Below are 15,604 nucleotides of genomic sequence, written 5' to 3' on the forward strand. Positions count from 1 at the left end.
AACCTCAAAATGGGAGGAAAGGCCCATTGCAAACAGCAATGCTGCCCTACCAAAAATGGTATCGCAGCAACGCCATTGTGTTGGGGGCGATCCCAGCGTGAAAAAGGTTAGGAAGCTGCCTAACGGCAGCTCCACCCCCCAGAATGCCCCAGGAACGCCTCCCCGGATGCTGGCGTGGGGACTTGTGCTGGGAGAACGCTGGCGGGAGGCCGCGCCGGCATCTGAGGGCTGCGGTGCTGCCATGGTCCAGTGGTACCGGCATAAGTGGCCTCATGCCAGCGTCCATGCCAGTTTGCATGGCACAAGTGGCATAGATGCCGGCGTAGGGATCACACCGTCCCCCCCCCCTCAGGAATGAACTGTTGGTCTCTTGTAGGTATTTCATTCAACCCTACCTTTTCTACTCCCTCCGTGCAGCTTTAATAAGCACTTTGCATTTTCATACGGGCCACTATCTGGTGTTCAGCATGAACTTCATCTGCATCTACTGTCCTGTGGAAGAAAAACATTCTGTATGGTTACAGGGGATTACACATTTCTCCTTTGATATTGATTAGGCTCTCTGTACACTCTATGCACTGTGCCACGCTGACTGATATGCTTTGAAAAATAAAATATGGAGGATAGAATTTGGAATTGGGGGCTCGAAACCAGAGAACTACATAACTAGCTCCATACACGCAAGGGGGATTTGACCTTGCTTTTCTCTAACAGAAATGTTTTTGAAAGGAGATGAGGTGATCTTTGGTCATTTCCACACAGGCTATTGGTGCTGGGTTTAATGATGTTGGGAAGCTGGTGGGGGGAGAGTTTCCTGCTATCCCATGGTGGATTCGTGCAACTTCTGGGAGTTTCCTCAGCTTTTCCGTGATCTTTCTGAAATGCACTTTGCTGAACAGTTTTTGAAAGATTGTAGCAAATTCTCTTTTTAAATTTATATATAAAAGAAGATTTTACCGTTACATCCATAATAAAAGAAAAATACTACTACTACTACTACTAATAATAATAATGATACAAGTAAGAAAACTACATTTCACTTAAAAACATATAGATTGTAGCAAATTCTCAATGACAGCTGTACGGGCGGAAAAATTTGGGTTTTCCTGGTCCTGCCCATGTGATCCATTTTCCCTAACCCTGTGGTCATTTCCTCCCCCACCACTAGGGAGCTTTTTGTTTTTAATCAGCTATTGCATATTGTGATGATGTTATATTAGAACATTCTGTGTATCAGGTTCTCTGAATTCCCAGTTTTATATCTTTCATTGTAGAGTTATAAAGAGAAAGGTATTTCTTCACAATGAGCATTCAGAGAACCTGATACACAGATTGTTACAATTGTTATACTGATATAACGGTACTGGTTTGGTGGGATAATACTGCTGATACTGGCTTGAATGGGACAGTCTTACACTGGTTGATCTCAGTCCTCCAAGAACGGGGACAGAGGGTAGGGCAAGGAGAGAGGGTCTCATCATGATACACCTTCATTTTGGGGTCCCTCAGGGGGCGATCCTCTCTCCAATGTTATTTAACATCTCTATGTGCCCCCCTCGCCCAGCTAGTCTGGAGTTTCGGGCTGGGTTGTTATCAATATGCGGATGTCACGCAGCTATATCTATTGATGGACAGACGGCCAGACACCGCTCTAGATATATTGCCCCCCCATTTATCTAACAGATGGGATTACTTTGGATGATACCAATCATTGGATCGTTCTGAGAACTGTGTTAATCAATTACCAAGAAGATTATATTGTAAAATAGAGATTGCACTGTACATGTACTGCATACACTGTATATATTAGTTTAAGCTCAAGACCTTTGGTCAAAGGAGCTAGTAAATAAATGGAAATGTATATATTAGTAGTATGATAGTGAGTTAGTACTGTTGTTTGTGATGTAGACAATGTTGTGTTGTTATATATGTGTAGCATTGATAAGATTTTTGCAATTTTGAATTATTTTTTCCTGTGCTGATTTTCTAACCTCCAGGTAACAGCTGGAGATCTCCTGCTATTACAACTGATCTCCAGCTGATAGAGATCAGATCACCTGGAGAAAATGGCTGCTTTGGCCATTGGACTCTATGGCATTGGAGTCCCTCCCCTCCCCAAACCCCTCCCTCCTCAGGATCTGCCCCAAAAACCTCCCACCAGTGGTGAAGAGGGACCTGGCAACCCTAAATGCTGGTCAAATGACCGTAATAAATGATTGAAATGATTGAGACCTGGCAACCCTATTGCTGAGGTGTGGGGGGCAGTGCATGCCAATGTTTCTATGCTACCATATTAGCACTGGTTGAAGAAGGCATCTCATTCTGTATAAGCAGAGGTGCTGAGAGCTTGGTGCCTGGGAGGATTCTGCGCTCCTGTACTATCCATAGCTGTGTAGACCTATCAGAAATGCTCCATATGTACATTCCCTTCCATTAGAAGAACATTTTCTCATGGGGACTGTTATTGTTGATGTTAATTTTAATGAATTAAACATTACTCTACATTCATTTAAACATTATACAGATTTAAACCTAAAAAGAATACATGTAGAAACACTCTGAGGCTAAACCATAAGTGAGACTGAAGTTCCATAACTGGATTTCCTAGCATGTTGTTGTTGATGTTATTTTCATTTATAGTCCACCTTTCTCACTGGGTCTCAAGGCAGATTATAGGTATGATTTAAAAAATTCAGTAGAACCTTGCATTGAACCCAGTGACTGATCAGTAACCAATGGAGTGTCTGCAGAAAGAGACTAATAGGCAATGACAATGACAATGACAATGAAACCTTTAATGGCATAATTATTATTACAGTTGTTACAAAATAATCATAAAACCTAATATCAATAGAATGAACTCAAAATCAAAGTTTGCAAGCTTTTGAATTTTCATCACATCCATCAGGAGACTGATAGGCAAATCTCACTTAATCTGGGCTTCATCCAAATTTTCAGTAATATTTCTGGCTCTTTTTAAGACCCAAAATACAGCCACAGGGGGATATGAATTTTTGAGATGAGGACATGGTTCTGGAGAATGAATGGTTTACTTCTCCCCATGGGATTTACCTGTATTGATTTTTTTCCCTGAAAAGGCAAACTCTCAGAAGCAATATGGGTGACAGTCATTTTCCTCTATTAGGTCTAAAGGTTGCTCAGAAAGGCCATTTTTTTAAATAATGGAACAGCACAAGGAAAGAGTTAACTCCTCCTTCCCTAGGTACTTGGGTCAACATTTATAATACCTCTTCCTCCCACATATACACACGCACACTGTAGCTTCTTGTTAGGGTCAAAATATAGATCTTGATACTCAGTCATATAATTTTGTGTCATGTGTTTACATGGATGAACCCTTGGTTCAGGAGAAATGACCAACAGCCCACAGTGTGCATCTTGCTTGAAAATTAAGACAGCAGAATAAAACCTGGTGTGTACATATTCAGATCACCATTCTCCATTTCAGGCTCAAAATCTAGCTTCAAAGAGAAGAATACAACCATAGTAATGTGAAATCTCAAGCAAAGCATATCAGAGAGTGACTAAAAGAGGTACTGGCATGCATTTTCTGGGAAAATAGCAGCAACAAGGCCTGATTCATATCGGGGCTATGGTGCAAAAAGAAATAGCTCTCTTTCCCCCTGCGCCGTTGTCCCAACTTCAAACAGCTCTCCAAAAAGCCCCATTGGAAGGAAAGGCATGGGCATGAATCGCTGTCAGGCCCTGCCTCTCGGACTTAGCCTGACATCGCTCCTCACAGGCTCTTGCTTTGAGCAGGCCAGGGTTTGGCTCGGAGTCAAGGCCCTAGTCACGTGCTCCTGGTTCTCATGCCTTTGTACAGTATCAGTATCCTGCATTCTATGCTCCGTATGGTATGCCTATCCTGTTTACCACATCACCCCAGCTGCATATCCATGTTATGTCCGCCTACCCTGAGAAAGTTTATCATGGATTGTAGCTGCCTGTGTACCTTTGCCTATCCATCTTTGAAGTCTGTCCTGCATTTTAACCATGTACCCATGCCTTGATTCCTCATTAGTAGCCTTGTATGCCCAGGAGGCAGCCAGCTTCTTACTTTGTCTAATGTTGCTCCTAATAAAGTCTAAACTGCTTCAGAGCCTTTGCCTGATGGGTTTTGCTTGAGGGATGCTAAGGACAAACACCTGAGTCTGACAATCGCCTGCCTGTTTCACCCAATGGGGCAAACAGCATCTCAAGTGACAACAGAGACTCCTTCCACATGCCTTAGAATGGACTGGGGGGCCGCCAACTTAAACGTACAAACAAACAAACAAAACCGGAGTCTACTCATGGATCTTCTAGATTTTTTTCCTGGTTGGACTCTCAAACACTGTGCTTTAATAATTTATTTGGTTTCCGTTTTTACGTTTTTCTCTTCTCTTGATTCTCCCCCATAAGCCTTTCTCCTGTGCTAATTTATATATAGGTTAAGTGGTTACTTTCTTTAAAAGCAAAGGTAGTACCACATAAACTCTGCCATCTTAATTTCAGGATAACAAGGAATAGATACATGCAAATCTTTTGGAGGCTTTTTTTTTTTTTTTTGCCTTTTATTCTTTAGGTTCCAACATGCAGCTTTGCCGTTAAAAACAAGGTCTGGAATTGGAGCTGCGCTCTGACAAGCCTTGGCTCAAATTAATCCTCCGTGTTGGGCAAAAGCTGGTCCTTTGTGATTTGGGAATAGAGCAGTAGTGCAATTGCTAAAGTCTCATTCTTTCAGTGGCCGGAGGTAGATGAGAGAGAATATAATAAATGCACAGAGCTCTTCAGCTACTGACTGCTGCATCTTTGCATCCATTCCATTTACTCTCAAGGGCTCCTCTCGTCTCTTCGTTAAAACACTCCCTATCTATACCACGGGCTAATGGAAAGAAGAAAATGAAGATTGTTTTAAGTACAGTTTTGGAAAACAGAAAGTGCATGCGCAACAAAGCGGTTCGGTCTGTAATCATTTCCTTCCTACTCAGGTTGGTAGAGTTCAGAAAGGGACTATGGGCGAAAACGCACGGTCGCTTTAGCCTCCTTTATTCCCTGTTTCAGCCAGGATTCAGCCAGGATCAAACGCACATTCGGTGAAAACGCATGTGTTCAATCCTGGCTGAATCCTGGCTGAAACAAGGAATAAAGGAGGCCAAAGCAACCATGCGTTTTCGCCCTTTGTTTAATGGGGTGGAATAGCCCCACCAACCCGCATACACTGCTCAGTCTGGCCCTCCAAGGTGTCTAGGCTCCCAACATCTGTCCCGAATCTCCATCTGGTGACAAACTGCTCTCCCTGCTCATCCAGCCCTCAGAAGGGTTTTCCTTTCCTCCCTTCTCTTTCGGTATGCTGCCACCAAGTGATCATTTTAGGAATAACTTCTGAGAGAGGCAATGCTCCCAGCTTCCCTTCCTACATTGCTGTACCAAGGCTCTGCCTAGAGTCAGGATCTCCTGCTATCCAGCGACCGCTTTTCATAGTGATGACTTACCACCCTTGTGATGACTTACCACATTCTGGAGAAATAGAAGTTTGACAAATAAATGCTTCCCTTCCCCAACTCTCATTTTAAATAGTGTGTTCAAACAGTGGAGGTCTATGCAGTATGGGGGAAACTTTTTTTTTTTTTGCTGTCAAGTCACATCTGACATATGGTGACCCCTGCTGGGGTTTTCAAGGCAACAGATATTCCGAGATGGTTTGCCATTGCCTGCCTCAGTGTCACGACCCTGGTATTCTTTGGAGGTCTCCCATCCAAATACTTGCCAGGGTCGATGCTGCTTAGCTTCTGAGATCTGTCAAGATCAGACTAGCCTGGGCTATCAAGATCAAGGCATGGAGAACAACTACCAGCATTCAAAATAGTAAAGAATTTATTAAAAATATAAATCCCCACATACTCTCTGCGTGGTGGACCTACATTTTTGGGACCCTGAAGCTTGAACTTTTATGGGGGGGGGGGTGCTTCGCAACCTGCAACAATAGGGCAACATCCAACAAGGTCCAAAGGGACTTGCTGCCCTTACAAGGACCTTCAGGCCCAAATCATGGATAACAGGGTGGTGGGGTGGAGTACTTGAAAATGGGCCATACAGTGAGCCCCTTCCCACCAGCAACGAGGTCTGAGTAACCACTGTTATCTTCTTCAGTGGGGTTGTTCTATGTCAGATGTATTGGTTCATGCTCTAATAAAGAGGTAGAAGGTAATCAGAGAAGGCTCATTAGGTTAAAAAGGTGAAAATCTGATTTTTGGTGTTAAAATGCACAAGCAAGATAAGTGCAGCCTGAATTGAGAATTCAGATGTCTTCTTTTTAGTTCCAATTGGCTGTAGCCTAAGGGCTGAGCTATAGAACTATTAACCCATGCACCAATGAAGGATTCGAGGATCCAGCTGCCAAAATGTAGGTTATGAATAGATTCTGGTGAGCTCAGTGAGCCCATACTGTAAGCAAACGGGTTGCCAATCTCCCGGACTGGTCATGGCAACCCCAACAGATGCGTGCCACCACCTTTCCAGACATGACGGCCAGCTCAAGCCTCCACTGGAAGGACTCATATCCCGTCCTGTGAAACAGACAGCCAAGGAACCATGGCCAGGTCAACCCCTCCTGTGAACCAGAGGGAACCCATTTTCCTGTGTGCCCGGTCCAGCAGAAGCCATCTCGCAGGGAATGGCCAGGCACACACGCAGTCCTTCCCCCCCTCCTTCTCCATATGCATGATTAATGGCCCATCGGAAGCCTCCGAGATATCAGCTCCAGAAAATCGCTCCTCTGGCTATGCAAAGCGACGTGCCCCGGACTCAGCTGTACGGGTCTTTGTTCCAGCTCGTTAATCCCATCAACGAATGACTCCCGGTTCTCCCGGAATTGCGCAAATCAATAGGAGTAGAATAGTGTGTCTCAATTGCCCTATTGCCCCACCCCGGCAGCCGACCATTAGTCTTTTTGTCACCTTTTGTTTCACACAGGAACCACGAAGGGGTAATCTAATCACCCCGCCCTCAGGAAAGGGTATAACTGGGGTCTCCTTTAGTCCATACTTTACCTTAGGTCTTCCCCTGGCATACTTGCTGTCACTCTGTTGGTTTGGGTTTTGCGCAGCCTGACCACGCTCCCCTCCCGCCTCGCTGGTTGAGTCTCGGGAACCCCTCTTCCTCTCCCTGCTTTCCTAGTATCTTAGCCCACGGAACCCCGGACGTCTCCGCTTCTGGAACAGGTGCACTATTGCCCATCTTCAAAGGGCCTGTCACATTGGCATATGTCTCTATACTCCTCTCTTTAATTCCTAGGCTCTATGTGCTGTTGTGCACATGCTATTTGAGTGACTGTGTACATACGAGTAACCAGTAAATTCCTTGAAACTAAAATCATTGACTCCGCTTTATTCTTTGAATCACGGTTTGGACTGCCGTAGACACAGGTTAGATCCTGCAGGTTATGCCCATTGCCGGTTACTGAATGCTAATTCTCCCATATAAATATTCATAACCGAGCATTTTGGCTAACAATACAGCTGGGGGGTCGGGTACTGCAAGCCCCCAAGAAAATTTTGAAATTTGATCAATTACAGGGACATTTTGAGGCCATATGAATTGGGTTTTAGAGCATAGTCTAAGGTCGAAATTAAGTACTTTACATTGGCTTATGATTCTATCACTAAAATAGTCTTATTTTAATAACAAACACTTTAAAAAACTCCATAAATTTTGTTGAAAAATTCACCCATTTTTTTTAAAAAAGTTGCTTCAGGGTCCCTCCAGGATTAGAGGCCCTGAAGCTTAAGCTTCATTAGTTTCATAGTGGATCCACCGCTGCTCTCTGCACAGCAATGGATTAAGCAAGGAATACAAAAGTAAGGTGCAAACATGCAGGTCCTCTGTCCATCACTTTATACCCACCCTAGCTAATTTTATTCTAAGGCAGTCTCTCTACTTTGGAAGTTACAGTTTTCTAAAAGCTTCACATTATGTTGGAGTCTTTGTTCAGCCAGCCAGACTCATTGCTGTTTCACATGGCAGTGGTGGCCATCAAAATGGAGCTCAGGCGTAAGAGCCCCTAGCTCCAGATATATTCAGCCACATAAGACCTGTAAAAATAGACCCTCTCTTTCTTTCATCACCTCATACTTACTCAATAATAGCTAATATTTCTTCTCAGGAGCCTTGCCCTGATATGTTAGGGTCATACTTGATGAGATACTAGTGGTTTCATGTTTGGTACCCCCAAGCATTTTTTACTTGGCATTAGTCAAGACTGCTGAAGAGGAGACACCAGGGATGTAAAATTCTGTGAATCCCTGGAGCATGACAAATCTTAGGATTCATTTACATATGACATTTTGGTTGGATCTGAAGGGAACACAGGGAACCCTTGACTGTAGACCTATGGTGGCTCTTAGGTGCCCTCTACACAGTTGCAGCTCCACTTTGGTTTGGACAATGGCATGGAAGTTGATGGAGGTGAATATTTTCTCTCTGCACCATTTCCCTGACCTGAAATGATCCTGGAGAGCTGCTATTTGCCCTGCTGAGGCAAAGTAACAAATAATACACAGAATGCCCATGCCAAGTCAGGCTCCACGGGGTTAGGGGGTTACCGTTATAAAAATCTGCCCCACGTCAGGCATGTTATACAAAAGCATACCCTAGGATAATAGTAGCAATAATAATAATAATAATAATAATAATAATAATAATAATAATAATAATAATATAGGTAAAGAATGTGCCAAACTGGAGATTTTATATATATATATAATCATTACCTTTATTAGGCATTTACATCAGTATACCATAAACAGAATTACAAAATCGGTTAAAACAGATTACATTAAAAGGACATTACTTAGAAGTACGTACAAACTGCTCGCGAATCCGTTGTGCAGACAGGAGAAAACTAGCTACTTGTTGGGTAACGGTAGGGTTTCTATCAGATAAAAGGTACATCACCGACTGCTGATCTGAAAGATTCTGTTCACTAGGCAGTAGGGGTTTAATATAAGTATTCCTCGGCCTCATGTAAAGCTGGCAGTACAACAGCATGTGAGTTAAGTGTTCAGGATCCCCAGTCTTACATGGACAATACCTATCAATAAAATACCTTTGTATCTTCCTTGTAGGATAGCTGAGGGAAGAATGTTAAGTCTAGCGAGCATGAAAGCTCTGCGAATGTCCGGTGACTCCAAATAAGACAAGTAGGAAGCTGCAGCTCCATAAGCCGGAGTAATACCATGAAACATGGGGGAACAGTGTCTATTAGCTAGGGAGGTTAGGGTCTGCATTTCTATGTCTAGTAGGTGCTGACGTATCAATCTAAATGCTTGCTCTTTCCCAAGCATCAAAAGAGAATCAAATGGGATACTGACAGACTTGATTTTCCTGATAATTAATTTTGACCACTGGCTTATGTAAGAATCTCCCAGCAATGCAGGAATATAGCCAGGATATTCAGTTAGAAAGTGCAGACATAACCAGAACTTAATGGTCTGAATCCAAGCTCTGGTCTCTAAAAAACCCTGTCCCGTCTCAAGGCACAGAGCTGCATACCCTACGCAATTGGGGACATCAAGAATGTGGCGTAAGAAGGTGGACTGAATCCTCTCAGTGCCCTGATTAAAGGCACTTACCCAAATAGGAACTCCATATAGGAGTTGGGACATGGATTTAGCCTTAAACACTCGTAAGGCAGCAGGAACTAATTGGCCACCATAAACATAATAGAAACAAATTGTGGCCTCGTTATTACGTTTAGCTGAGGACACAGCATAGTTCCTGTGGGTTGTCCAATTGCTGCTGTATTGGAGATTCAGGCCCAAGTATCTAAATTGTTTCACTTGTTCAATTTTGTGCCCTTTAATTGTCCAACTGTGACGTCTCCAAGATTTAGAGAAGACTAGGATCTTAGATTTCTTGTAATTGACAGATAATAAGTTGGCATTGCAATAGCTTACAAAAATGGACAGCAGCCGCCTTAGCCCCTTCTGTGTTAGTGATAATACCACAGTATCATCGGCATACAATAGTAAAGGGATGGAGGAAGGGCCCAGCTTGGGGAAATGGCCATCTACTGTTCTTAACATTGGGTCAAAGTCATTTATAAAGAGGTTAAAGAGATAGGGTCTGTCTGTCTGTCTGTCTATCTATCTATCTATCTATCTATCTATCTATCTATCTATCTATCTATCTATCTATCTATCTATCTGTCTTCGTGAGCTAAATATATATATATATATATATATATATATATATATATATATATATATATATATATATATATATATATATATATATATATTAGTAATAATAATAGTAATAGTAATAATAATATAGCTAAAGAATGTGCCAAACTGGAGATTTTATATATAGCTAAAGAATGTGCCAAACTGGAGATTTTATATATATATAAATCTCCAGTTTGGCACATTCTTTAGCTACCTTATTATTATTAATAAGAATATTAAGGAACATTGTATAAAGTAATTATAATTTCTCTGTGTGTGTGCCATCAAATCACAGCTAGTTTATGGCAACCCTGTAGGGTTTTCAAGGCAAGAGATGTTCGGAGGTGGTGTGCAATTGCCTGCCTCCATGTGGGCTGAGAGGGTTCTGAGAGAACTGTGACTGGCCCTAGGTCATCCAACAGGCTTCATGTGAAGGATCAGGGAATCAAACCCGCTTCTCCAGACTCTGCTCTTAACCACTACACCATGCTGTCTCATTTATAATCTACAAAGTGTAAATTAATTTGTAACAAACTATATCAATGTAAGTGCATTTTTCATTGAAATCTCTTCTCCCCATATAAAAAGTAAGATTTGCCTCCCCTAAATATTGTTTTAGAACATTTTCTTTCTGCTTTTATTCTTGATAAATAACCTTTCACTTTCGGCTCAAGTCAAGCAATAATTCTTGGGAAATAAGTTCCCATGAACTGTTCAAAATGGAAATGCTTTTAGGAGACATTACTCTGAAAAGCTCCATTCAAAACACTCAATATATATCTTCGTTAGCTAAAAATAGCACCCCCCCTTGTTATAAGTTTCTTTATGCTACAAACAGAAACCAGATGTGATCACGAAATTCAAGGCTGATGAGACTCACAGGGGCAGCTGTCAAAAGTCTATTCCGCATTGATGCTACAGAGTGCAGGGGCAAAGTGATATTGCCCCACCCCACCAGAACCTCTCCACCACCTGGCACTTCCTCCTGCTTGCACACCGGCTCCCAGGTTTGGGATGAGATGTAAAAGTGCAGTCTTTGGTGCCTGCTCTGGAACTAAGCTGGGGATGTACTAAAAGGAATGACAGGATTGCCCATTGGAAACAATGGGAGAGGCTTGTAGGCCCAATGGAGATAATGGGAGCCAGGAATGCCAATTTTGGTCACATTATGAGAAGACCTGAATGGCCCAGGCTAGCCTGATCTTGTCAGCTCTCAGAAGCTAAGCAGGGTCGGCCCTGGTTAGTATTTGGATGGGAGACCACCAAGGAAGACTAGGGTTGCTGTGCAGAGGAAGGCACTGGCAAACCACCTCTGTTAGTCTGTTGCCATGAAAACCCCAAAAGGGGTCGCCAAAGCTAAGCAGGGTTGGCCCTGGTTAGTATGTGGATGTGAGACCACCAAGGAAGACCAGGGTTGCTGTGAGGAGGAAGGCACTGGCAAACCACCTCTGTTCGTTTCCTGCCATGAAAACCCCAAAAGGGGTCGCCATAAGTCGGCTGCGTCTTGAAGGCACTATACCCACACACACACATGAGAAGACAAGAGTCACTAGTCGTGCCAGGAAAGGTTGAGGGCAGCAGGAAAAGAAGAAGACCCAACAAGAGATGAGTTGACTCAATAAAGGAAAATGACTAAACTGCGGCTATCGTATTTTGGTCCCATTCTGAGGAGACAAGAGTCACTAGAAAAGACAGTCATGCCAGGGAAAGTTGAGGGCAGCAGGAACAGAGGCAGCCCCAACAAGAGATGGACGGACTCAATAAAGGAAGCCACAGCCTTCAGTGTTACTGTCCTCCAGTGTGACTCCTCTGAAGATGCCTGCCACAGCTGCTGGCGAAACGTCAGGAAAGAAAATACCAAGACCACGGTCACGCAGCCCGGATAACCTACGAGAACCACCGCCTTCAGTTTGCAAGACCTGAGCGAGGCTGTCAAAGACAGGCCATCGTGGCGGGCTTTCATCCACAGGGTCGCCATGCGTGGGCAGCGGCCTGGCGGCGCTTCACCCCCGCCCATGCAGACGGGTCAGCGCCGGACGCGGACGCCGCCGCCCCCCCCCCGTCCAGACCCCCGGGGGCAGGGGCTCAAACTTCCCTCCAATCCGGAGGCAGGAGGGCGGGGCCGGCGGAGTCGGGACGCGGCCGCCCCGCGCTCGGGGCGCTGGCCATTGGAGCCCTCCTGGCGCGTATGGTAATCGGCGCGGCGGCGGCTCGCTGCCCGCAGCCCCTCCGCCCCGCGCAGCCCGCGCCGCCGCCGCCGCCGCCGCCGCCGCCGCCGCGCTTCTATATAAGCGGACTCCGGAGCGGCTCGGTGCGGCTGCTGAAGATGCCGGCGCCTCCGCCTCGCAGCGCTCCAGCCCCGCGCTCCGCCGCCGCCGCCGCCGCCGCCGCGCCCAGCTGGGAGGAGGCCCCCCGATGCCCGGGAAAAGCGGCCGCGCCTGCAAAGCCCCTTTCCGGACGGCGGCAGTCGCCGGCCCCGCCGCTGCCATGAGTTGCTCGGGGGTGGCCAGGCACTGCCCCGCGGGCCCCGGCCCCTGGCCTTTCGCGCACAGCCAACAGGTGAGAGCTGGGCGGAGGTGGGGGCGCGCGGGGCGAAGGCGGAGAGGGAGCCTCTTCGTGCCCGAAGCCGGCGGGGCGGGGCGGGGTGGGGCTCGGACCTCCGAGGGGCGCAGGACTGGGCAGCTTTGAGACCAGTGGGCTTCTCGGGAAAAACGCCACTGACAATTTATAGATATATATTTATTTATTTTAAGGTGAGTCTTAAAATTATATATATCTATAAATTGTCAGTGGCGTTTTTTCCAAGAAACCCATTGGTTTCAAAGCTGCCCAGTCCTGCAACTGACAATTTATATATATATTATTTTAAGACTCACCTTAAAATAAATAAATATATATCTATAAATTGTCAGTTGCGTTTTTTCCAAGAAACCCATTGGTTTCAAAGCTGCCCAGTCCTGCAACTGACAATTTATATATATATAACGCAACTGACAATTTATATATATATTATTTTAAGACTCACCTTAAAATAAATAAATAAATAAATATAAATTGTCAGTTGCGTTTTTTCCAAGAAACCCATTGGTTTCAAAGCTGCCCAGTCCTGCGCCCCTCGGAGGTCTGCGCGAGAGCTACATGAAACAATCAGGTGTACACTATACACATGGATTGTGCATGCATTCACTGTAAGTTGTGGATGGGACATCAGTCTGTCAGTTCTGAGGTTAGGCAAAGAAGGTGACACCTGCTTTGGGGTTTTTTTTTTTTTAAAGAAAGTTGGGAAATTAACAAGGCTCAGAGGATAGGTGCTGTGGATTTGGATCCCCCAGTAGTGGTGAACAAGTGAGCGCACACGGGTGACTTGTGCGTGCAAGTGTGTGTGACTGTTAGACACTAGTGGCACCATCCTAGGCAGAAGTCCATGAGCTTAGGAGCGTGCTTAGGGATGGCTTTATCAGGCCCGTAGAGTACAAAGCCCAAGTTTGTGGTGTGTGAGAAGACCCTCTCCAGTGGCTGTGTGACTGGGACACAGAGCGAATGTGCCTGGTGAGAAATTGGAGCAGCGACGACTCATGACATTTAGAACCGGGGAAATTCAGCCCCATCCCCAACTTGGTAAAACATCATCACCCTTGTCAACGTGTTGTCTTTTGGTGGTATCCCCAAACCCGCTGCCTTTTAGCCGGTGGCTTCACCTCCTTTTGGTAGGGTCCGCCTCGGGTATGTGGGAGGGCCTGCATTTGAAGAGAGGCCAGCCAAGTGGGGATGCGTAAAGCGTGCAGAGAATGCGCTGCTGCGGGCCTCCTGTGGCCATTTATGCATGGGAGGGTTTGCTTTGGATTTGCTGCTCTCAAAACTCAAAAATAAGCCCCCATGCAGAGTTTTGAGAATTCAGATGGGGGAAATGTGCAGTTAAGAAGCCGGCAAATCCAAGGCAAATCCTCCCATGCATAAATGGCCCAAGGGAAAGTGGCGTGAAGCAGCAAAGGAAGAATAGTGTTCACGGGTTTGGGGAAAGCGCGTTGACACGACGGCCTCCAGGAGCACTTATGAGGGCCAACTCCACACTGTCCCCTTGGCAATGACGAGCATGGGAGGGTTTTGCCTTGGATTTGCCCCTCTCTAGATGTACATTTCCCCCATCCAAATTCTCAAAACTCAAAAATAAGTTTTTTGAGAATTCAGATGGGAAAAATGTACATCAAGAGAGGGGCAAATCCAAGGAAAAACCTCCCATGCCTAAATGACCTCCGTCTCTCCTCTGGCGCCTGAAGGAGGGAAGGACGGGCCCACAGTGGGCTCAGTTGCGGCCCGAGGAAGGAGCCTGTCCGCATGGGGTCAGGCCGCTGCAGTTGTCCGCCGGACACAAAAAGGCGTTGCAAACGAGCTCAGATTAGGCTGAGAATGGGGAAAGGCATGATCTAGCCAAGGGTCAAGTATCAAAAAGGGATCCTTGGGCTGGAGACCAAGAGAGTCCTTACTTGAGTAAGGATTCCAGAAGGATATTCGTGTGTTGCAGGAAAAATATTTTTTTTAAAAAGCAATCTTGTGGCGCTTTAGAAATCTTTTGAGAGAAGTGTGACAAAAGTACGCATATTGTATTTAGGGGTGCATGCACTATCCCAGTCTAAATTCTGGTGTACCTGTTTGTGTGGGGGAAAGTCAGTCTTTCACAACACCCAGTATGTCTCATTACTAACTACTAACTTCTGGCTTTATTCCTTTTTAGCCCAAACGTTTATCTGTCTCCAGTAAGGTAAATGTTCACAAGTAAAGCCCAGTGTTTACGCCAACCTATAAGCAGCTTTAAAACTCTTCAGTGTCTCATTGAATCAGTTGCCCATTGCAAAAACTAACAGTACATTCCCCCCCCCCGCAATATCTTACATTGGCTGAGACAAAAGGACCCCATCCCCATGTCAAAATCTAGATTTTTGAGGGCTTGTTTTGTGACCCCAGGTACTTCTCTGTTTACAGAAAGAAACTTGTAAGTGCTTGTGCTTTGCAGGGACATCATTTACTAATGTGCATACACTAATGTCTAGGGGCAAAAATTTTAAGCCGCCTTTCTGTGCATTCTACCAAAAAGAGTACAACCGGGGTGACTTTCATCCAAATGATTTTGTTTTAAAGGTTTTGTTCCAGCATTTTTGTTGCGGGCTGGAGTCCAGTTGCCAGATACTCTAGTTCACAAACATTTAGGCTGGCATAAAATACCTTTGTCTTTAAGGTCCACTAGATTCCTATTTATTCTTAACTGGGGTAGCTGACACTGTGTTCATCCGTGTTGCCAAGAATTCCAAATGAATGCTGGGTATTTCCCTTAGTGAAGAAGAATTCATTTGTTAGTCGCTTGTATCCTGTTCCTTCACATA

This window comes from Euleptes europaea, chromosome 12, assembly GCF_029931775.1.
Source record: "Euleptes europaea isolate rEulEur1 chromosome 12, rEulEur1.hap1, whole genome shotgun sequence".
NCBI lineage: Eukaryota > Metazoa > Chordata > Lepidosauria > Squamata > Sphaerodactylidae > Euleptes > Euleptes europaea.